Raw genomic sequence first — 23,877 nt, 5'->3', positions numbered from 1 at the left:
AAATTCCTTACAATGCAGAAATGTTTGTTCCCAAGAATCAATGCTTTTGTTCCATTTTCAACCTCTGTATTCTCCAAGTGATAAGATCTTTTTTAGACATCATGTGGCATTTAATTCAATTGCCTCTTTTAAACTGGTCAACCTGTTCTTCAAAGATTTTTTTCCCCTTCAGTTAGATAAATCATGATATTTTCCACGTTTCCATCTTTCCTTATTTCTTTTAGGATCAGTCTAATAGCATATATTTTATTTCAGATTAATAATAAAAATCTTTCCTCTTGATCTAAAGGTTTAAAATATATCAAGCTTCCGCCTCCTTTTAGGCTCCTCATTTTCCTGGTTCTTCAACTAGGTGTGATCACATCTAGCTCTGAACAGCCACTGGATAAGGAGTTTTGTTCAGTGTTTGTGTCTGATGTTGGCTCCACCAGACTTGTGGCCAGCAAAGATGGACTAGCAAAGACAAAATCCTCCCTGTCCAGATGAAAACGCACTCCTGGCTGTAGCCTCCATAATAAATTATAGCATTCGTCATGTGCAGATGTTTGACAAAATGTAACTGGTCTATGACTTATGGAGCTTTGCGCGCTTGGAAATCAATAACCTGGTGGGAATGTGATGCTATAAAGGACTGGGAAACATACAGCATAGAGGCAGAAGTTCTTCCCATACACTTTATGAAAGATCCAAACAGTCCTTGGAGATAATAGAATACTATAATTCAATGAAAGTGGAAGAGGTACTTTCAGAGAATATGATTTTTTTTAATTGGAGTTAATTTGGAAGAGCCAAACCTATCAGATACCAGTACAAGGTCAGAAATCTGAAGAATTCAGAAAGGACTGGGAATCTTCTTAGATGCAGTATAAACAAAGACATTTTTTCACAGTCGTGTGCAGCATATCCATATTTATGATTTGTTAATTTGTAATTAGTTTCCAAAATAATCTTACATGTATTGTCAAATGCATCTTTGATTTACAGTGTATACCAACTAAGCAGTCAGCTGCATAATGCAGTTTGTCTACAATGTTCATGCATAAATAATCAGTCAGTAATTTTGAATTAATTTTGAAGAACGGACTGTGGAAATCAGTTACTATGCAGATGAATGATATTTTAGTAATTTCGTTTCACAAGTATGCATACCTATTCAAAATAATATCAGTCAGGTAATGACATATCTAATATTAACCTTCAGTACACAGGGCATGCAAAAAGAGGTGTTGCTATGGTACACAGCAGACATGTAGGGTTCTCTAATACCAATAAACTTTCCATCATTTCTCCACAAACACAGATTTGAGCTAGTCTACTTAAGATAACAAAGTTATAGTGACATGCAACTAGATTACATAAATCAGGGCTGGATATGTGGCTAATAAAAGCAGAGCCTAGTTTAATTTTTACATTAAAAAAGTTTCGATCTTCAAAGGAATATTGCATGTTTTTTAAAACCTGACAATTGCAACTTTTATTATTGATGTTGATTACGCTCTTGCCTGAATATGAGCAGAAAATGTGCTAGCCCATCATAATTTTTAGGCTTTTTTAAAAAGTACTGTAATTTTTATCTTAATCTAAACCAAGGACATTGATCAGATATAATGACTTTTTTATTATTATTTTAGGGCTTCATATTTCACACTTGATCCTGAAATTTATCAGAAATCTGTTAAAAGCACATGAAAAATAAAATGAGGGTATATTTGGGGGGGATTTTATTGCTGTCAATAATGTCTGAAAATGCTACCTGCATTTTACAGAAACCTGCACATTCTTATATGCAAAAACCAATTTTGGAAATCTTTGTTATTATAAAAGACAGTAAAGTTTGGCAAATACTAAGCCACTTACAATTTAACACGATGATTGCCCCTGGAAGCTGTAATCAAGCATCTGTAGGGTTTTAGATGCATTTCTAACAATGAATACATTGTACCCTAAAATTAGAGAGGCTGCTATGATTTCTAAATTTTCACATTTTACTGGAGAGCTGGAGAACTGTTGTAAGATGACGGAGACAACTTTTATTCAGCAAATAAACAAGCTGAATTCATTTTAAATCAATGTATAGGTTTAGATATATAGCTAGTCCATGTTTCATAGCCAAATCCCTTTTTATGGTTTAAAGAAGCTTTTACCTGTCTCAAGACCAGTCCCAGTTTTCTTACAGAGGCAACAAGAGAAGAGAACATAAGCATATAAAGATAAAAAAAATACAAAGAACAGGACAAGCAGTCAGTTGGGAAAAGGGAAATGGCAAAAGGGAATGGCAAAATAATTTTCCATAATAAAAAATCTGTGAGCAGAAATTGGTCTTGTTCATCAGGAAAATGAACATTTGCTATAGTGACAACAGCATTAAATGCACTATTTATTACACTGCTGTACATATAAGTGCACCCAGCACTTACCACAAAGGTCATGAAAGCCCTAGAAAGGGAACGGGCTCTCTGAAGCATGACTACCTAGTAGATGACTTTCAGCACCTTAAGCTGTGACCACCTGATCCCTGGATTTTTAGATGACTCAAAATCTGATCATCTTGCTGAATGTGAAAGTGCAGGTCCTTAAAAAGTCTGACTTTGAAAGCCTGGCACAATAAGGCAGTTTATACTTTTGAAGCAGGGGCTGCAGAAAAGACAAAGAAAATATTAGCAGAATCCACCAGTTTTGAATCCATGCATTCCTGATATGTATTTTCCTTTCTTACAACGTTATAGGGCAGCTGACTACATCTAATTGCAAACAGATAAGGTGAATGAGACAAAATGTTTCAACATTAGTATGACTGCAAAGTCAATTTTATTGATTTTAAGTATAAAAACTGTTCAAATAGACCTTAAATAATGCATTTTTGTACCTAATTAGTGTGATCTATAGATCTTTTTCAAGCAGTGTTTTATGTTTGATGTACCAAAACCAGGCAAATATACATTAGTCATCTAATTCTAGGCTGCTTCTGTAAGTAGCCTTCATAGAAATGAGAACCAAGCTTTGTGATGTCTTTATAAAAAGGGAACGAGCTATTTCTCTCTAACTTTTAGACGTCTAAAGCCAGGTAGCATGAAGAGATGTCATTTTTTTTAAGTGCATTTCTTTTCTTAAAGTATCTAAGGCTGGCTACCAGCAGACAATAGATTAGGCATAGAATAAAGATCTAACAGCAACATAGTTTAGAACAGGAGAGGAGAGGAGTTTTCCTAGGTCACAGAATGCAATCACCAGCCTAGCTCATCACCTAACATCAAGCATGATTTTACCAACATCTACTTAATATATGCGGGTTGGTTCCTCCTCTCCTTGTACTTGGAAGCTACTTGAGAATTAATTCCCATGAGGTTTGGAATCAATCTTCGAATTTATAGTCTATACCGGGTTACATCTATATAAATAATGTGCATTGAGAGCACAACCCTTTGTCAGAGAAAAATACCAATTTATAATTCCACAAAGTTATAAATAGGGGTGTGGTTGGCAGTGGAGGTATTACATCTCCTATAATGCCTGTGGAGACATTACATCTCATCTATAACTCCACGTTTTATTACAAACTTCCAGAGCAATTTCTGGCAAACACTGTCTGCATGACATTATGTTTTTAATGCATATGAGAGTTTATCTTCGCTTTTCCGTAAATATCATCCATTTTTTCTCTTGAGTAAAATGTATGTAAAAATATTATAAATTTCTGGTTTGATATTTACAGCATTTTTGCTTCTTAATTTTCCTCCCCTGGAAACCTGCTGTAGCGGTATGAGAATATGAAGAAATCCTAATTGTCCTTTTACAAAAAGAAAACCAACCCCCCCCCCCCCCCCCCGAGCAACAAAAAAAACTTCAAGCATGTCAGAATTTGCTATATTTATCATTTTGTTTGTGTAAACAATAATACTTAATACTGAGTTGATCACCCTATCTTATCTTAAATTCTCATTCTTGAAACAGAAACACATCACAACTTTCATTAGATTATGTATCATAACTCTCCTAGAATTTTTTTTTGGTTGCTTATAACATGGATCACAAATATGGTACGTGCTGGCAATCCTCTCCTTCTATGCCAGATCGAGACTAGATGATTATTTGGGCATATTCTTCCTCAGGCAGCCTTCTCCCTTTCATTTTTATTGAGATCATTAAAGTTTATAAGTATTACCATCTCCAAATGATAATTCACGTAACTGCTTTTATTGTGTCACCGAGCTGGGAATTCAGAGCTATCAAATCCTGCTCTGAAAGGCATCTGCTTTGGTAAGGTGTTTCCCCTTACTTCACCACTATAAATTTATTTAAACAAAACCAAAGACAGAGGACCAAGGATCTTTGCATTGTCAGTTATTCCCAGTTATATGCTGTTACAAGCAATGCAAATTCACAAAAGCTCAAAATGATATAATTTTAAGATGGAAGCTCAGGAACTTCCTACCACTGAGACTAAATCCATAATATCTTCTCTGGGGTACCATTTGAGTCTCTCCTGAAACATATTTGAGCTACCTGTGCTATAAATAGAATGACTGCCGTAACATCATTAGTATTTACCCTCCTCAGCAGGCCCTTTTACTCATTCTAATGTTGTCCTTCCACATGGGAGAAAGGGGCTTTAGGAGAGCTGGACAAAGCTAAGCCAAGACTGGCAGTCAGGAACTCTTGATTCCTTAACCAGTGTTCAAACTACTGATCCAGAAACTGAAGGTTTTATTGTTCAATGTTATCATCTTGGACTAGGCTTGAACCAAGCCTTGTGAGCTGCCCAAGAGACTTATTCTGTTACCTCAGGAGATGAAAGAGTTAAAATTAAGGCCAAGAAATAAAAAGGAAAATACAATGTAGTATGAAGGTTATTTAATCAATATTGCTGTTCATGGGCCAGGAAATAATGGGCATCGCTGGATACATCTGAATTTTCTGTGTGTTATCAAAGCACACTGATTCCTTCATAGAACAGAAATGATCTGAGAAAGACTAATGCCTGGAAATCACAAGATTACTGAAAAGATTGTGTTGAAATCATAAAAAAATATTTTTCTATCATATAGAAATATTTTTCTGCAAATGTAAATTTATGTCAATTCTTGATAGATAATTTTTGGGCAGAATATTGAACTGCAACATTAAAAAATGTAACAAATTAGAAACGTCATTAAAAAATATTGCAGCAACTGCCATATACTCCACTTCTCTCTAAAGACCAGATCAGAGCAGATTTCATTTTTTCTGAAAAAAATCCTCATGGGAAACTGAAATATTTCAAGGTTTTTGACCAAGGATTTCAACCTCCCCAGTTGATATCTTCAACTGCACTTTTCACAGAATTAAAGGAAAGACACCTCATTGCATTATTTGATATCAGCCTTTCTATTGTATGTTCTGTTCACAGGAAAACAAAGATGCTCAATTTCATAACCTTCAAAATTGAAGTATCTACATGGTAAATACAGAATATGCTACTGCTAGTCTTCTGCTAGTTAATCTTAGGAGGGTTCTGCTTTTATGGATAATTTGGTGGGGTATATGCCTGATACTTTCACGAAAAGAGCTATGTGCACGAGGGGTGGCCACCCATTTTCCCTTGCTGTGTTCTGAGCTGCACAATGTCAGTCAGTTTTGCTCACTGGCTTTGACAGCATCAGTTCATAATCACTGGCACAGCAGATCATTTTTTAGCTGCGGTATCCCATGTTGTAGAGCTAATGCCATACAGCTGAAGATTTGCTTTTAGCATGTCTGGTTAACAATTCATTGGCCGACTTCTCAGCTGTTCACACATTTTAAAATAAGAAAATAGCTCTGAGCAATCATTTTTCTGAGATAAGCATCAGATGCTTGGACCAGTGTAGCTCAGCCTTGGAGGAACACTGCCTCAATACTGCTTGGGATCCTATTGTGCTATACATTTTAACACCATTAAAGGCAGAAAGATAACTCACATGGAACTGGCTGGAAGGCTTTATGTGAAAAGAGTTAAGTGTTATAACCATAGAGAAGAATGGTGACAACCACACAGTGCACATTAACATTTGTTTGAAGTCAGATGCCCTTTTAATTCCAGACATGCTGATTTAATCTCTCAAAAGCTACGCCAGCTTTTGCTATCCTCTGTGTGACTTCATCATCAAGAGATGTGGTGAGAGAGGATGCTGCCAGACTGGAAGAGTTTGTCTACAGATTTCCATATTGTATTGCCAGTGCACATGGCTGGGAGAGACAGAGACAGGACCACTGTTTCCTTCATGCTGAGGTGCAGGCTGAGGTGCTCAAGGGTGCAGACAAAGCAACCAGTTATGGGGTCTGCGGTCTGCACCAGAGGCAGCCCTGTGCTGGCAGATCCCACTCGTTCTGTGGCCTTTAGGTCAGGTCAGAGCCTCTGTAGATCAAACGTGGCACCATCCACACCCAGGGATGTGGGGCTGCGTAGCATCATGTCCAAATGTAAGAAGGAGTTCTGCTCACGGAAGTCTTATATTTGTGGAACAATCAGAGCCTTACTGAGGACCACGTGTGACAGCAAAAGACCTTAGCACCGCTGCTTACCTAAAGATTGTTGCTGCCATGTCACTACGAAATAAGTGAACTGTCTGCAAGTTAATCCGGAGAGCTAAATGAAGTGAAGCTCTCCTCTCTCCAAGGAATCCTGACAAGTAGTCACAGAACAGTCATAGGGCTAAAGATCACTCACAGGTCTTGTTTTTGTTCCGCTCACATCCTTAAATCTTCATGGCTTTAAATGTCACATAAACCATGCCTTAATAGTGATTTTCTGAGGACTGTTTTCAGCCTCAAGCATGTAGAGATCCACTTCAGCAAAGATTTCCCCAACGACTCACAGAAATTATATATCCCAGTCATCATACCATGATGGGACAGATTTCAGTTTGAGAAGGTGGGTGACATCTGCATCCTTCAGCTACTGTGGACTTTTGTTCAACATTATAACAGCAAAGAGCTGCAATCATTTTTTATTGGATCCTAACCTCCAGATTTTTTTTTTTTTTTTGGCAGAAATACCAGCAGTACTTAGCCTTGCACTGTGACATCTGTTTCATGGTTTCAAAAGTCTCCAGCACAGTAGACGGTACTGCAGGTTGCTGCCCACTGGATTTCAGTTGTCATTCCATTAGAGATGGAAGATGGAGAATTGCATACACTGTCAAATATTTCTGCTGGGAATTCCTCTCACTCCCTAATAGTATTTGACCATCTTCGCTATGGAGAGGCACAACACCAATGGGGCTTTAGGGACATATACTGATTTCAAGCATTCAGGAAACTATTTGAATTTTTTTATTTGAGCAACAGTTTCTTGAATCTCCTCCCTGTGCATCACTCATCTTCTGGGACAGGAAACTTTTCTTGTGCTTCCTTGAACTCTGTGTTGAGAAGGTTTATAAAAATCTTTTACCTCACCTTATGAAGTACATATATAACAGTGAACCGATGGACCTGACAACAGGGATACTATGCCGCTCGCTAACTGATGGTCTGACCAGCAATCTGCACCAAACATGGTCTGAGAAAACCTGACATCACAAACAGGAAAGCGCTTTACTAGGACACTATCAACAAGATGCCATCACTGTGACCATAAATGGTTGCCTAGCACTTAGCCAGTTTATTAGCGTTAAAGAAGTTTTTTCCCCCAGGTTTCCCGTAGCAGAGTCTCAGGCAATAATCCCCCCCCAAATAATTTATCCGAGTGGTACATCAGCAAGGACAGCTTGAGCTGGGTGTGTCCGGAGAGGGACCCAGAACAAAGAAATTCCTGGACAATTATATCCATGCAATCCATGCATCCGCCCTTCATGTGCTCTTCATGCTTTCACATGCCCCTTGGTCCAATCGTAAATTATGGTCTGGGGTCTTCTTATTCCTCGTTGGATTCTTTCTCTGTCTCCAGGCGGGCCATTAACTGTTCTTACTTGTCAGGTTACAGCCTCTGCTGATGGTAGTATCTTCTGTATCTCCTGGCTTGTACCAGTCTCAAGGTCTTCCTTTGTGTAACTAAGAAGAAGTTCAAAACAGGTTCAATTTATCTAGGTGAAAGGTTGTGGCTTGCAGCCTAAGGCTTCAGAAACTTTAACACTAAAGCTAAGCAAGTTCTATATAATAGTACGCCTATGTAGCCCAACAGTAAGTGATTAAGCGATTAGTTTTATTTAAACTGAACCACTAATATTCCATATTCCTTTAGTTAGAGAACTGAACACTATCTACTGCCAATTTTCAGCTCATAACATTAGCAGCAGTGTCGCTGAAGTTTTTCTAATTGGCACGGATGTGGGACCTTTCACGAAGTCCCCACAATATATTCATGAATTTATCACTTTGTGGAATTAATTTAATCATATTTGTTAAGTAAAACTATGACATAGTCATTGGACTGGTACTAATAGTGGTGCCTGGTGAAGCTATAAAAGAACTGTTTTGCATAACAACTGGCATTTAAGCACCTGCATTGTAAATCCAGCTATAACCCTCTCCTCCTGATTACTTATGCTTAGGCCTCTTTTGTCATGAGCAAAGAAACTGTGCAAGAATATATACACAACAAAGCAATTATGTATTGGCTAACGCACACAATAGGTAGTTATGGTTAATGAGCTACTAAGCTAAATATTAATATACTCACCACTGCTGATTAGATGCCAGATGAGGATTTGCTGGCCAGAGAGCTGTCAATCAGATGGGGAAGGATCACCCTCTGCTGCTTTTTAGAAGAGACTGCGCCTTGATATTGCAGAACTGCAGTCACTGTAGATTCTCTGCTTTTTTGTTGCTTTTTTTTTAACCTAGGGTGTTAGACTTTTTCATGTCAGAACATTTTTTATCATAGCCCTGAGCTGCCAATTATTACTGCCTCAAGAGTTACAATTTTATCATGTTTTCTTTTTCTATTCTTTTATGACTTTTGTTCAAATGTTTTCTCCTATCTTAGCAATACTTTTCATAGTAAGATTCAGTCAGTCACAAAACTGCGCTGTTCCGGATTTAGTGCTAGGTTACAACTGAGGTCCTGGAGTGAGGGATACAGAGCCCCTTCCTCATGGCGCAATGTCTTTCGATCATAAATGCTTGATGTCAGGCTCTGGGACCTGGCCTGACCCCCCGCCTTATACCTTTGCCTACTCTGTTGTAGACATCAGCAGGGTGAGTTTTGCTAACACCTGCTCTGTCAACAAGTTCAAAACAAGTTTATGGACCAAGAGATGCTGTGTCCCTTTCAATTTTCTTATCAGTATCAAGAACTCTGTAAATGTTCTCTGTGCAATTCAGCGTGAGACTAAACTTACTTGGCTAATGTAGGTACCAAAATATGCCCTAGTTGTTAAATGTCCCATTACAGTCAATGAAGATCTAGTTGACATAGCCAATGGAGCTCAGAGAGTTATTCAGCTAACTAGCCAGGGAGAGCAACATACAGGGAAGCGCAGGAGAGAATGAACATACCATTTTTTTAAATAGCAATGACTTAAAAGGTGAGAAATTCAGCATAACATCCTTAAGAGTGGCAGAGATTGCTAGAGATTAGCTTTAATTTTTTGTATCACACATGCCACACTGCTCTGCAACAGCTATACCAGCTGGAGCCAGGGGATGCTGAAAAAGCAAAGAACAAGAGACAGTGGAGCAAAAATTATGGAAAAACAAGCAAAGAGAGCAAACAGCTGAAAGATTACACACCAAACCAGTTTTACTTTTGAAAATAAAACAACTGTTGCTTGATTTTGCATCTTGTGTGAAACCATCTTGCCAGATATGTTACTTTAGTGCAGTTTTTTTTGCAAATACCTCACTGAAAGGGTTGTCAAGCATTGGAACAGGCTGCCCAGGGAAATGGTTGAGTCACCATCCCTGGAGGTATTTAAAAGATGTGTAGATGTGGTATTTAGGGACATGGTTTAGTGGTGGACTTGGCAGTGCTAGGTTTGCAGTTGGACTCGATGACCTTAAAGGTCTTTTCAAACCTAGACAATTCTATGATTCTGTGCTCTCAGCTCTCCACAAAAAACAATTTCCCTTTCCCCTTAAGTATCGAGTCTGTGTAAGAAAGTTTCATCCAAGAGAAAAAACACTTAATGCAAGAGAAAAAGTGCAGGGAGAAAAAAGGAACTGATCAAACTTATGATCTTGAAAGACAATATTAATGACATAGTGGCAGTGATCCTCTGCTCCATTTTCTTTATAAGCCACTGTGAGAATATTTGATACAAAGAAGTTCCTTTCAAGTGCTTTCTTTGTACACTTGTTACGAGCAATTAGTGGAGCCCCACAGTTGTGTGATCTGACTTATGAGGTTTTATTTTTTCTTTTCTTTGGTGAACTCAATGGCTGTTGAATGTTCCTTTCCCTGTGATCTTCAGCTCTGATGTCAACACATCCATTTCCATTGGGTCTAATTTACTGCTGTCTCACTCCAGTTCTGCTCTGACATAGCTCCATAGATTTTTTTGTTAAGAGAGAACTGGAAAGAAATCAGGATTTGCCACCTGAACTATTCCCAAACTGAACTACTGAACAGGAGCAAGAGGAGAATCTTAGCGCACTAAATTTCATCAAAGAAGTTTTTTACAAACTAATCAAGAAAAGAAAATGTATGTATTTTTTAATTTTAGCAAGGAATTTTGCTAATGAAACAAAGGCTACGAACCGAGATTTTAAGATTAAAGTTTTTACTTTTAACAGAAATATTTTTTATAGGTTAGATTTTTTTTCTCTGAGCACAATAGCCTGAGTGAAAGTAAAGCTTGAATTCTGGTTTCTGACTCAGCAGATGCTTTAACAAGGAACAACTGTAAACAAATACCTTTACATGTCATAACTCTTTACCAGCTTTGAAAGAGACGTCACCAGTCTCAGCTAGCTTGATTTTAATTAAAGTAAGTTATGTGTTTGTGGCAGGACATCTTCCCTTTTTCAGAGAAACCAGGGGAGGCAGCTGCAAAAACTGCTGTTGTATTCCAGATGGTTTGTACAGAAAAGAGGAACAACATATTTCATACTGAAAGTCTATTAAAAAACAAACCTCATTTACACTGATTAAAGGGACTGTTTAACTGCTGAGTAGTTCACTCAGAAAGGAACACATTGAATGTAGAGGATACCATAGAGTCTTACATGGTGTTCCAATGGTCTTTTTTGTTTTTTCATGTAGTATAAATGGACATTTGTCTGTACGTACTTTCCCGAAATAAGTGAAGAGACAGAAGAATCAAAATCAGTAGAGATTCACTGAATTATGGTATGAAAGCAAAGAGATGCAATCCCTTTTTGTGTCACTGTGGACATTGTCCATTATTTCCTAATGTTTTAAAATTACTGGTTTCTATTACCTTGATTTACCTTTTGAAACATGGAATCCAGCCTTCATACTAGATTAATTTCTTTGGAAACTTAATCTCTTAAAAAACATGTTTGGTAAAATTAATTTTAGATAGATAGATAGATAGATAGATTATATCTATTTTAATCTCAGATAACCAAACTCTCTTAGTTATATTAATATTTTTTCTTAATTTGATAGATTATATACTTTGAATATGCTTGTTGTAGCGATATGCTAACATTCCATCTCATTGATATAAAGCATAATAAAATCAAGGGAAAAGTAGACAGTATATGAGTAAGCTCAGCAAGTCTGTTAGAACTCTGACTGTTTAAAAAAGCTCTTGCAAGCAGATGGGTACCAAATGGCACACATGTGGATCTCTGCTATTTTAAAAGGAGTCTTTCTCTAATTTTTCATAGCAACTGAGTGGATTAATAACATAAAATCAACATTTCTCCTGGAAAATTGATAGATAGAATTAGTTTGTATCAACTCCAACTGAGAGCAGAACTCCAGGAATTTTATCTTTGGGATTTGTATTTGTACTAAAACAGATAAGTAACTTATTTATAAGGGCAGAAGATGAACAAGTACAAGTTTGGGGATATTAGAAGCACTTGAGTATATTACCACTGTCTTGAATTTGAATAAACTGGGTTTCTTGATATCTAATAATTTTAAATACACATCTTTTAAATCAATAATATCTACACAATTGCTAGGGATTATATCATGTTTTTTTCTACACTCAGAGATGGAAAGCAGACAATGCTCTGGCTGTAAGCAAAGCAGGCATTTTCTAAAGCAGTGCTGTTGCAGATAGGACTGGTTAGATTCAGAGTATGGTCTATAACAGCACTCACCGTTGCCTGTCCCACTTGCCGACAGCAGCAAGTAGTAGATGTCTGTACCAGCTTTGCCTTCTCCCTTCCGCCTTGTCCAGAGCATCCTGACTGTCCCCCTTTTTTGACAACAATCTGTGCAAGGGAAGACCTCACTCAATCTCAGCTGCCTCAAAATTTTACTGACCCTCAGCCTTTCTCTCCCATGCTAAACCCCTTGAAATTACAGTGATTCATCCCAGGACCTTTCCCACTGACCTACCCCTGACTCCCCCCGACTCCTCCTCTCTGACTCCACATCTGCTATGCTACAGCTACATAATTCAATGCTTCTGAATGATTTTATTTTGGTTTTTTCCTTCTTCTCTGAGCAGAAAATTTCCATGCAGACTCAATCCTGGGAAGTCTTGAACTTACTCTACTTGATATTTTGTAATATAACAAACAAGCCCTTCAAATTTGCACAATAGGTAGCAACATCTTTTCATTTCCATCTCTCGCATGGAAATTGACAGAATTTATTCTGGAAGAAAAGAGCTGAAAAGACAATCTACTCATTGCAAGCATCTAGGAAGTTTTGGCCTTAAATTTTGTAGGGCATGAATGGGAAAGGAAGAGGTGGAGATCTACTTCTTAGTCCTTTTTGTTTGGGGATTTACTTTGTATTTTGAATGTTTAAGGAGAGAGAAATGGCTTGTATAACCAAAAGACTAAAATAAAACAACAGGACTCAAGGATATATTTTCCAGATGTATTTTCCTCATTTTATACCAGTTCAATATGAACAAAACAAACCAATACAAAATGCTTTTCCAGCAGTATCACCTCTTTCCTTCTCCTCTTCTTTTTGTGACAAGCATCACATTAAAGAACTTTTGACACAACAGGGGATCCCTGTTTTGGAGAGATTATCAAGCTACCGCAAACGACTATGTAAGAGGAAAAGACCCAGCCCACCTGTGCTACGCACATGCGTGTGCGCACACGGACACACGTTGTGCTAAGGACAAAATCACTGACAGTCTCTGTCTGCCCCAACAGCAGGAGTGCTCTGGCCATTCAGGGACAGCACACAAGGGTGCAGGAGGGAACATACCTGGCTTTCACCTCCAGCAAGCCCTTGCAGAACTACCCAGAATGTAGATTTATTTTGTGCATTGTTGCAACAATTACAAATGTAATATTAGATACAAATGGTTTTCTATTCTGAGGGTAGTATACTCTCTGAATCTATTACCTAAGGGCTTTTCAGAAATCTGGAGATCAGAAGAAGATTGAACTTAAAGGGAAGATAATTTTACATTTAGCTACTTTAACCTACTTATATTTTTTGAAGAAGCACCTGATAATGTTTTACCAACATTAAATATAATACCAAAGTAACCAGACCATGGGTTTGATATGGAGTGGCAGTTTCCACTGGCTAATTAAAATAACTGAACCAGGACTTGGCTTAACCATCTACTGTTACCCTATTTCTTATGCACAAATCTAGATCTATGGGTGATCTGTAAAGCATTTTGAGAATAAATTTTTGTTCTATATTTTGAGCTTTGTGCTTAAGAAACACATAAACAATTATTTGCAAGTTGACCTCTTGTCTTGTAGTATCTAAACTGGAAAAGGCTGTCAGGTATAGGATCATAGAATTGTAGAGTCATCTAGGTTGGAAGGGACCTTTAACATCACCAAGTCCAACCATCAACCTAACGCTGCCAAAACCACCACTAAACCATGCCCCTAAGCACCACGTCTACCCATCTTTTAATACATCCGGGGATGGTGACTCCACCACTTCCCTGGGCAGCCTGTTCCAGTGTTTGATAACTCTTTCGGTGAAGAACTTTTTACTAATATACATCCTAAACCTCCCCTGGTGTAACTTGAGGCCATTTCCTCTTGTTTCCTCCTTTTCTCCAGACTAAACAACCCCACTTCCCTCAGCCTCTCACAGAATCACAGAACCACGGAGTTTTCAGAGTTGGAAGGGACCTCTAGAGATCATCTAGTCCAACTCCCCTGCCAAAGCAGGATTGCCAGAGCACATTACTCAGGACTGCATCCAGGCGGGTCTTGAAAATCTCCAGAGAAGGGGACTCCACAACCTCCCTGGGCAGCCTGTGCCAGTGCTCTGTCACCCTCACCGTAAAGAAGTTTTTCCGTGTATTTGAACGGAACTTCCTGTGTTCTAACTTGTGCCCATTAGCCCTCATCCTGTCACTGGGAACCATTGAAAAGAGCCTGGCTCCATCTTCCTTCAACCCACCCTTTAGATACTTGTAAGTATTAATATTGATACTCTTCTCTTAAGACTTGTGCTCTGGACCCCTCACCAGGTTCGTTGCCCTTCTCTGGACACTTTCCAGTACCTCAATGTCTTTCTTGTAGTGAGGGGCCTAAAACTGAACACAGTACTCAAGGTGAGGTCTCACCAGTGCTGAGTACAGTGCATCGATCACTTCTGTAGTCCTGCTGGCCGCACTATTCCTGATACAGGCCAGGATGCTGTTGCCTTCTTGGCCACCTGGGCACACTGCTGGCTCATATTCAGCCGGCTGTTGATCAACACCCCCAGGTCCTCTTCTGCTGGGTGGCTTTCCAGCTGCTCTTCCCAAGCCTGTAGTGCTGCATGGGGTTGTTGTGATCCAAGTGAAGGACCTGGCACTCATCTGTGTGTGCTAGCCTCAATTCAGATTTATGAAACAGAGTTTTGGAGGACATTTCTTACTCTGTCATCATTTCCCTAGTGTGAAAGATTGTAACACCAGCAAGGAAGTTTATGGAAATGTCTAGACTTTTGCAAAACTGAAACTTTTTGATATATTGTCTAGTTGTATAAACCAGCACCCAAACACAGTTCTTTAGTCATAAAGCTTTGGGGAGTACATCTTAGGAATTGGATATTGAAAAGTAAATAAGGTCTTTTCATAAAAAATATGTAATGGTAGTTTAACCACAAGGATGGCAGCACCATATGGGGTCAAAGCACTGTGTAGCCCTTTATTGATCTAGCCAATAGCAGTTGTTGAAAGATGTAAAAATTAGATGGTCAGGAACAAGACAGTCAGAGAGGCAACCAAACACATTATATCTTATCAAGAATGCTGAAATCAAGGTCCTGAAATATAAAGTTTTCATAATTTGCTTTGAAATTGTAACCATTTTTTTGGTAATCTTGGTATTCAGAGGCTCTTTACTTCTGATTATCCTTTTCTTTTCAAATATTTATGTGACTATAATACACTGAATAATCAGGAGAAAATGCTTAGACCACAGGAAAAAATAATAGAAACTAAGGCTTTTTGTAGATTTTGCTCTGGAAATCCAGAAGTTACCTACCCATTTCCTGTGAAATTCTGACACATTTTATGTCAAGTAAAGACAGAAAACTCTCATTAACTAGAGAGGAAAGAAATTAGAGCTAGAATCTCAAACAAATAAGATGTTTACATCTATGAGCATACTAGACTGAGCTGCTTCTTTGTGATTAAAATATGTTAACTGAAAGACTGTGACCTATAAAACAGTGACAAGTGGTGTTCCTCAGGAGTCAGTACTGGGACCGGTGCTGTTTAACATCTTTGTTGGTGACATGGACGTTGCCATCGAGTGTACCCTTAGCAAGTTTGCCAATGACACCAAGCTGTGTAGAGCAGTCGACACACTGGAGGGAAGGGATGCCGTCCAGAGGGACCTGGACAGGCTGGGGAGGTGGGCTGTGCAAACCTCAGGAAGTTCAGCCAGGCCAAGTGCAAGGTCCTGAACGTGGGTCAGGACAATCCCAAGCACAAATACAAGCTGGGCAGAGAATGGATTGAGAGCAGTCCTGAGGAGAAATACTTGGGGGTGTTGGTGGATGAGAAGCTCAACGTGAGCTGGCAATGTATGCTTGCAGCCCAGAAGGCCAATCGTATCCTGGGCTGCATCAAAAGAAGTGTGGCCAGCAGGTCGAGGGAGGGGATTCCGCCCCTCTACTCCACTCTCGTGAGACCTGACCTGGAATACTGTATCCAGCTTTGGAGCCCTCAAAATAAGAAGGACATGGACCTGTTGGAGTGGGTCCAGAGGAAGGCCTCGAAGATGATCTGAGGGCTGGAGCATGTCTCCCATGAAGACAGGCTGAGAGAGTTGGGGTTGTTCAGCCTGGAGAAGAGAAGGCACCAGGGAGACCTTATAGCAGCCTACAAGAAAGGTGGAGAAGGGCTTTTTACAAGGGCATGTAGTAATAGGACAAGGGGGAATGGCTTCAAACTGGAAGAGGGCAGGTTTAGATTAGATATTAGGAAGAAATTGTTCCCTTTGAGGGTGGTGAGGCAAGGGAACAGGTTGCCCCGGGAAGTTGTTGAGGCCCCACCCCTGGAAGTGTTCAGGGTCAGGCTGGATGGGGCTTTGAGCAAACTGGTCTAGTGGGAGGTGTCCCTGCCCATAGCAGGAGGGTTGGAACTAGATAATTTTCAAGCTTCCTTCCAATTCTATGATTCTGTGATTCTATGATAATGCATTGTGTTAATTAAAAACTTAAACATAGAAAGAATATTTTAGCAATTGAATGCAACAAGAGTGGCAGATTATTTTGATGAACAATATGTCATTGTTTCCTTGAAGGCACAGTCCATTTAACAGAAAACTTTTGTATGAAATATATTTTATCTGCATTAGTACTTATTCTTTTGTAATCAGTAGACTCATACTTTCAGATTAGAAATAAAAACCAAGACACAAAGCCTTTATCTTCTATTTAAGAATTTAAATAAGTATCTATCAGAGATGATTAACTACACCTTGCAAATAAAACTAAATCTCTTACAAGTCTTCTAAATTTTGTGAGGTTAAAGTACAATAAAAAGCAATACAGCAGAAGAAAAAAGTGCTTTTAACATGATATTTTATTTCTTAATACTTGCACAAATATTTTTCCTTACCTAACCAGTCTAAATCACTCTTTTTCAGAATGGAAATAGTAAATTTCTCTTTGGAGAAAGTACTATTTAATACTTAAAGCATTAGTAAAAACAAAACACTGTCTTAGGATCTTGTCATCTCTTAATAAAATTGGTTAGGTCAAGCCTTGGCTCATGGCCATTATTCGGTCTTGTCTAGGTTTCTCAATACAGCAAACTAAATCACATGCCACTGTTCACTTAATAACAAAAGTACTGTTACCTTGCATATCTTTTTTGCACATTGTTCAATATTCTGATTTGCTGTGGACATTGAGAAATTTTCTTGTTCTTTCCATATGGATAGCTTGCAATGACCTAGAATCCAATAAGGTTAGTATCTAACTTCTATTATTCCAACATGCATTGTTGAAGATTGGTCAAAAATTTACTGACAACATTTTTAATGGAAATGTGTGAATATATCAATGTGAAAATACATACATCCATATTTTGTGGAAAATTTAAGATTTTTTTTTAATAAGCTAAACAATCCATTTAATCAAAAGCCAGTCATACAGCTGTAATTCTCTTGCATTTACTCAAAATTAATGTAATATGTTCTTTTGTTGAGCTAACTTCCTGTAGTCACTTTGAAGATTTTAATGTCTTTTGAAGCATTGACTGACTTAATCGCTGTCTCAATCACATTTTGCTATTTTCTGTTCATCTGCATTTTCATTTCATTCTTAACACTTTGTTATATTGAGTAAGCAAGCCCAGCCCCATTTTTGACACAGCTAGTCTCAGGTCCATGCCAATATTTTGTCCCTCAGCCTGATTACTTAGTTTCCTTAATAGCCTCTTGTGGCAGATTTTGTCTAAGTTTTTTTGTTAGTCATAATAAATTAGCTACAGTAGTTGCATACAATTGATAGGAATGTCAATCATTCTCATTTATCTATTCTATTTTTAAATATTTGCTTTATAATCAACACACGGAGAAAGAAATCCTCAACTACTGTAAATTGCCACAGGCTCAAATTATTAAAAAGGGGATTGTTAAAATGAAAAGAATAATTGACAAACTTATAAAAATCATACAAAAGCACCATCCCTATCTTATTCTCAAAATTTGAATTATTATGTAAAATTTACCAAACACTCATTAAGAAGGCAATAGATATAGATGAGGGTGGGTGGCATTGCCATAAGGAGCAGGAAGGTAGAGGAACAATGATTTTGAGGAGTATAGGTACAAGGAATGGGCTGCTGTTTGGGGATATTTTAGGAGTGACGGCAACAAGGAAAGGGCTTAAAGAATATTTCTAACAGTTAAAATTCTTTTGTCATAGAGGCGTTCATGGAAACACAACAGTTTTAGTCAAAGCTTTCCAACATTAACTTAAGCAGACCAAAGACAAATACCTGCAATGCAACTTTTCTGTGCATGCTGGCTACACTTCGCGAAATTATAAACTGCTGAAAGCAAAAGCTGAAAGTGGAGTTTGTCCTTCTCAATAATTAATATGACCATTATCTGAAGGGGGGGGGGGGGGGGGGTTGTTGGCAGACTCATCCATTCACATATACCCAGAATATTTCACTGCTCATTAGAGATTCTGGTTGGATTGAATTATTAGGACATGAATAGAATAAACCAGGTGTTTTCTTTACAGTTTAAAGAGGACAGTAAGCAAAATTTCTAAACTGCTGCAGTACCAACTGAAGTGAGACGGTTCTGCAGAGCTTCATTTTTAAAAATATTTTTTTACTTGCACTGACTTCACCGCATTTTTATTTTTTTTTAATAAAACCATTAAAACTATGACATAGGAGTGAATATATTTCTGTTCTGCAGAAGTTTATAAATATATACTTTATATATCAGTAGGTCCAGTTAATGTATCTACCTTATTAAATTCTAAATATGTCTTAGAAAGATTTTTCTACTCCCTGAAACCCATTATATCATTTTCCCTGTTACTACAGGACTATTTGTTCTAGTCCCTGATGTTTACTTTCTTGTGTGCTATTTTTTTAAAAGCAGAGCTTCCAGCACTTTTCCATTTTTTCCTGTTTCTTTCACTGTTGTTGTGCTTACCTTTACTGAAGGATTTCAGAGCTTCTCAGCCACGTGTTGTAATAATAAAAATAAGATAGAGCAGACTTTCATCCCAAGGTGTAGGTGTTTAACTTCTGATCCCATAACAATCATCAGACATTTAATGGGTTTCAGATAAGTGGGGGGAGAAAAGGAGGTCTGATATGATATTACCCCCATGTGAAGGCAGTCAAATGAATAAAAGCCCTCTCTCTATTTCTGGAGCCATCTTTCAGCTTGCCAAACCTCCCATGTAACTTCTACAGCATAGCAGATACTAAGTGCAATGTTGGGTCAGTTGATTTGCCTTTGTGCTTAAAGACGCCATCCAAAAAATTGCAGCTTATCAAAATAAGTCAGTACTACGGAGGTAGTATTGATCCCTTTTAGGCCATCACAATTACATGACTGGAAGGACAGGAAAAACCTCTCTTATATTTTTCAAACATGGGCAAGTTTCCACAGGTGCAGCCCATTTTTTTTTGATTCACTGAATGGATGACTGAAGGCTGATCAATATAAAACATTCCAGAGATCCCAGAGAAAATTTTTTTCACACGGAAGTGCTTCAAAAAGTCAGTAAAACGAAAAAAAAAAAAAAAAAAAAACAAAAAAAAAGAACCAAAACCTCAGTGGTGTGAAATACTTTTATCACAAATTTGTTCATATGCATGCTAAACAATTTGTGCATGAAACATACCAGGGGGGGGGGGGATAAAAACAAGAAACCAAAAATAATCATGTTTTGTAAGAAATATAGATTTTCTTATTTCACATCCAGTGCTGCAGCCATTGTTGTGTCAAACAACAAAGTCGGCTTAGATTGTTCTTCAGCTCTCAGGCTTGAGGAAAGAGAGACAAAGTCCTGAAGAGAGACACTGGAAAATCTGTACTTCAGAGTAGACAAAATGCACAATCTAATGGAGAAAACGTGCAATCACATAGGAGAAAATGGAGGCATTTTCCTCAATGTATGTGTTTTTACAATGCCAGGCTGCAAATCTCCTCTTATTCAAGTGTAAAATAATTTAGCTATCAACAGACATTCAGGTTTTCAATGATGCCCATATGGAATGAGGTTTGAATAGAAATAAAAATCCTATATATATTCTGGCAAGCATACTCTCCATAGGTTATAGGACAGCAAAATAGACCCCAGCAAACAGTCTGGATAACGAAGTGTACGGTGCATTCTTATTTTCACACACAGAAGAGAAATGAGGAAGGAAAATAGAAAGCTATCATTCTGCTAAGAAACTTTGTATCTGCATTTCCCAAACATAAATATATACTTTACCTAGAAGTGCACTTTTATTCATGAATGTCACATCTCTGATTCGTGCAATTATTTCTGGAGCCATCCAGGTCATGAGATGGGCTCAGGGGTTGCCTGTACTTTGAAGCATACTGCAGAGTGCACTCCCCATCTGTGCAGACAGAGCCAACATTCTGTGCCGCCTCCATTCATCACATTTCCTTTGCGGTGACATCACTTATCCAGCATCAGAAGGACAAAGTGATCCAGGATACTTCTTAGAAGAGGCTTAAATCACTGGCCAGGAGGAATTCTTAGGCAATCCAGATTTATTAGGAGTTCAGGCCATGTGCAATGGCAGTACAGACAGCAGGTGCTGGATACTCCCAGGACCTGCCCAGCTCAGGTACAGTGTCAAGGAAACACATCAGAGTTTTGATGTTCTCCAGCAATTCCAAATAAAACACTCTTTATGCCATCATTGAAGCACCCCTGAAATTACCTTGCATGTCCATCAGATTTGAAGTTATTTCCGTGCTATGAGTTACTTTACACATTTTCAGTTGCTATTAGCACAGAATCATAGCCTGATCTTCAGCTTCAATCACCATTTCATTTGTATGACACATCATTCCTACATTAACGTATTGGATTGCTTATCTTTGCCTCAGGTAATCTACATTATTTTAACAGCACTTTTGAAAATATATGCAAAATAGAAGTTACAAGGTAGCTAGGGTGAAACTTTCATGGTTTTCAACACCTTCAGAGATATCAATCATTATAGTTACAAACTATACCCAAACAAAACTGCAGAATACAAATAGGAGCTGCATCCCTTCATTCTCTCTTTACAGTACATCAAATAAACACAGGGACATCCACTGGAGAGGAAAGAAACAAAACAAAACATTGCGGCGCAAAATTATTTTGCATTTGACAGGTGCAGATTCTGTGTCATAAACTGAAAGGAGAATTATAACGAAGCTACAAAATATCTCGGAAAAGGGGTGAGAGCTCACCTACTTGGCATTTTCGATGCACTTAAATTGCCCTTTTAGCTTGCATTTCATAACTCATTTACAATTAAACGCAAAATCTGTCTTTATATTTAATGTTAGCATGAAAAGAGTAAAGATAATCCACACCCAAAACAAAATTAAAAAAAAAAAAAAAGAACTGCTTTGGCTGACAAAATCAAATCTGCCTTGATTTTTTTTTTCTAATGAAAAGTGAATTTAAAAACAATGGTCCCTGGCTGTGCTATGTGTCAGTATAATGGAGCCTTCTTTAGGCTTTTACCAGTTATATATTATGAAGCACTTTCATACTGCATCTTCTGATAGTGTATTTTCACAGTTTTATATAAAAAAATACATACTCTGTTATTAAATTTACATTCTGAGATATTAAAAAACATACTCACTACAGAAAATAGAGATTCCAGTCACCAAAAAATACTATTTTTCTAGCTGAATTAAAAAAAAGAAGGAGGATCTCCATTTGATATTAAACATTTGAATAGATCAGTGCAGAAAAATGAGTTGATAATTGTGAAGGAAAGGACAGGTAAGTAATAAAGGTCTTCCCCATAAGTAATATGGAAAAGAAAGGGAGGATTATCATGGATGGGGGGGGAAGGAGGGGGAACTACCATACTCCACATTAATGTCAGTGGAATTGGGAGGAACTATTTACTTCTGTCAAGGTGCTCCCTTGAGTGTCTGGTGTTGGGAGAACAATTGGTGTTGGGAGAACAATTCATCAAGAAAATCCTCCTGAAAGATATCTATAAGCGATTTTATTTTGTTTTAAATATATCTGAAGAAAAAGGAATAAAGCAGGAGGCAACACGAGTTTATTTTAGCTCTAAGTTTTCAGTTAATAATTAGCAATGCTGTTTTGAACTGTTGCATGTCATGTTTTATTCAATAGTTCATCCTTTTTTTTTAGAGACACAATAATCCATAATATAACCGACAGCTTGGGTAAATAAAATGCCATCTCTTGGTTATGGGTACATTTATTACAAACAAGACTGAATTGTGCATCCCGTTTTCCCCAAACTATTTTGACACTGAAAATAAAGTGTTGAAATAAATGGCACATGATGCCCAAAGCGTCGAAGTGTCAACTCTTTGTGCTTTGTACATAACTTTATTACAATGATTTGTATTTCACTGGGGTTTTTTTTGAGTAGGAAAGGAAAAAGAGAGAGTGAACCAGTGAAGCCAAAAAATTTGTCAGGAGAAATAAGTAAGTATTCTAAAGACTTTAAACACTTGGGAACGGGTATTTGATGGTGGTAGGCAGGAGCTCAGCTTTAAAAATGGATCATGTACCTGGAAGCCTGTGAGAGGGTTTTCTTTCTCAGTATCCTGGATTGTAACCTGCCTCATCATAATCATTCTCACTGGTCTTTTTTTCATTATCTTGCCTGTTAGCTATGCACATGAAAAGTCATGGCTGAGTCCATTCTTTTTGTCATTAGTTCAAGGACTTTTCCCAGTGCGAGTCAGGATAAAGCAATGTGTTTACCTTGCTTTCTTCGCCTAAAGCACCAGAAAACTGAAGAAAAACAAACCACCATGATAAGGCTTGTAGGGAAAGATGATTTTAGCCGGTGATGGAGTTGGAAAAGTACACAATTTTTGTATTTCTGGATGAAAACCGATCCTGAACTATGGTAGTTCTAAAATGAGATGCTGATAGTGGAAGGCAATTATAAATACTGGAACTGTTGAACATCTCTGAAAATGTAACACGTGGAAACTTTAAACAGTAGTCTAGTCTCAACATAAAGTTTTACAAATGTTTTACTTTGTAGTTAATTATTTTAATTTGTATGCAAACGTTTTAAATTTTATTCCTTGTCCCTTAAACATTCAGAGAGGCAAATAGTTTGGGTTTTTGTTTTTTTTTTTTTTTCATCATGTTTAAATCAACAGGCCACCTTGTAGCTAAAGCAATCGCATTTTGAACACTATGAAAAATATTTTTTATGTCATAGCTATTTCATCTTGCCCCTAAATGGAAAAGAAACATGTCAAATATTTAGAGAAGTCTTAAATCCCACCCATCACAGTCATTAATATTCAACATTCTAACTGGATGCTTTAAATGCTGTTAGGTCAAGAGAGGCTGCAGTCTAATCAAATAAAGGTAACATTAAATGAGTCATAAATTGTTCCTATAATTGAAAAGTTAGAGCAACAAGAATAAAAGCTCTTGTTCTGATTTCTAATGCAATGTTCCTCATGATCTTTCTAAATGAATGTGATGCCAATGAAAGACTTAACTTGCAGGGCAGCTATAGTTGGAAATTTTCTGCTGTTAGTGACAATTACTTTGGATGGTACTATACTATATTCTTACTTACCATGACAACACAGTAATCTGCTGAGAGCTTTTCTAGGTAGGACACTAGAACTGGTCTGAGCTCCTTATCCTTCTACTTAGAAGGC

The sequence above is a fragment of the Vanellus vanellus genome, assembly GCF_965231255.1.
Source record: "Vanellus vanellus genome assembly, chromosome: 3".
In the NCBI taxonomy this organism is placed as follows: Eukaryota; Metazoa; Chordata; class Aves; order Charadriiformes; family Charadriidae; genus Vanellus; species Vanellus vanellus.
This window is presented reverse-complemented; position numbering follows the sequence as displayed.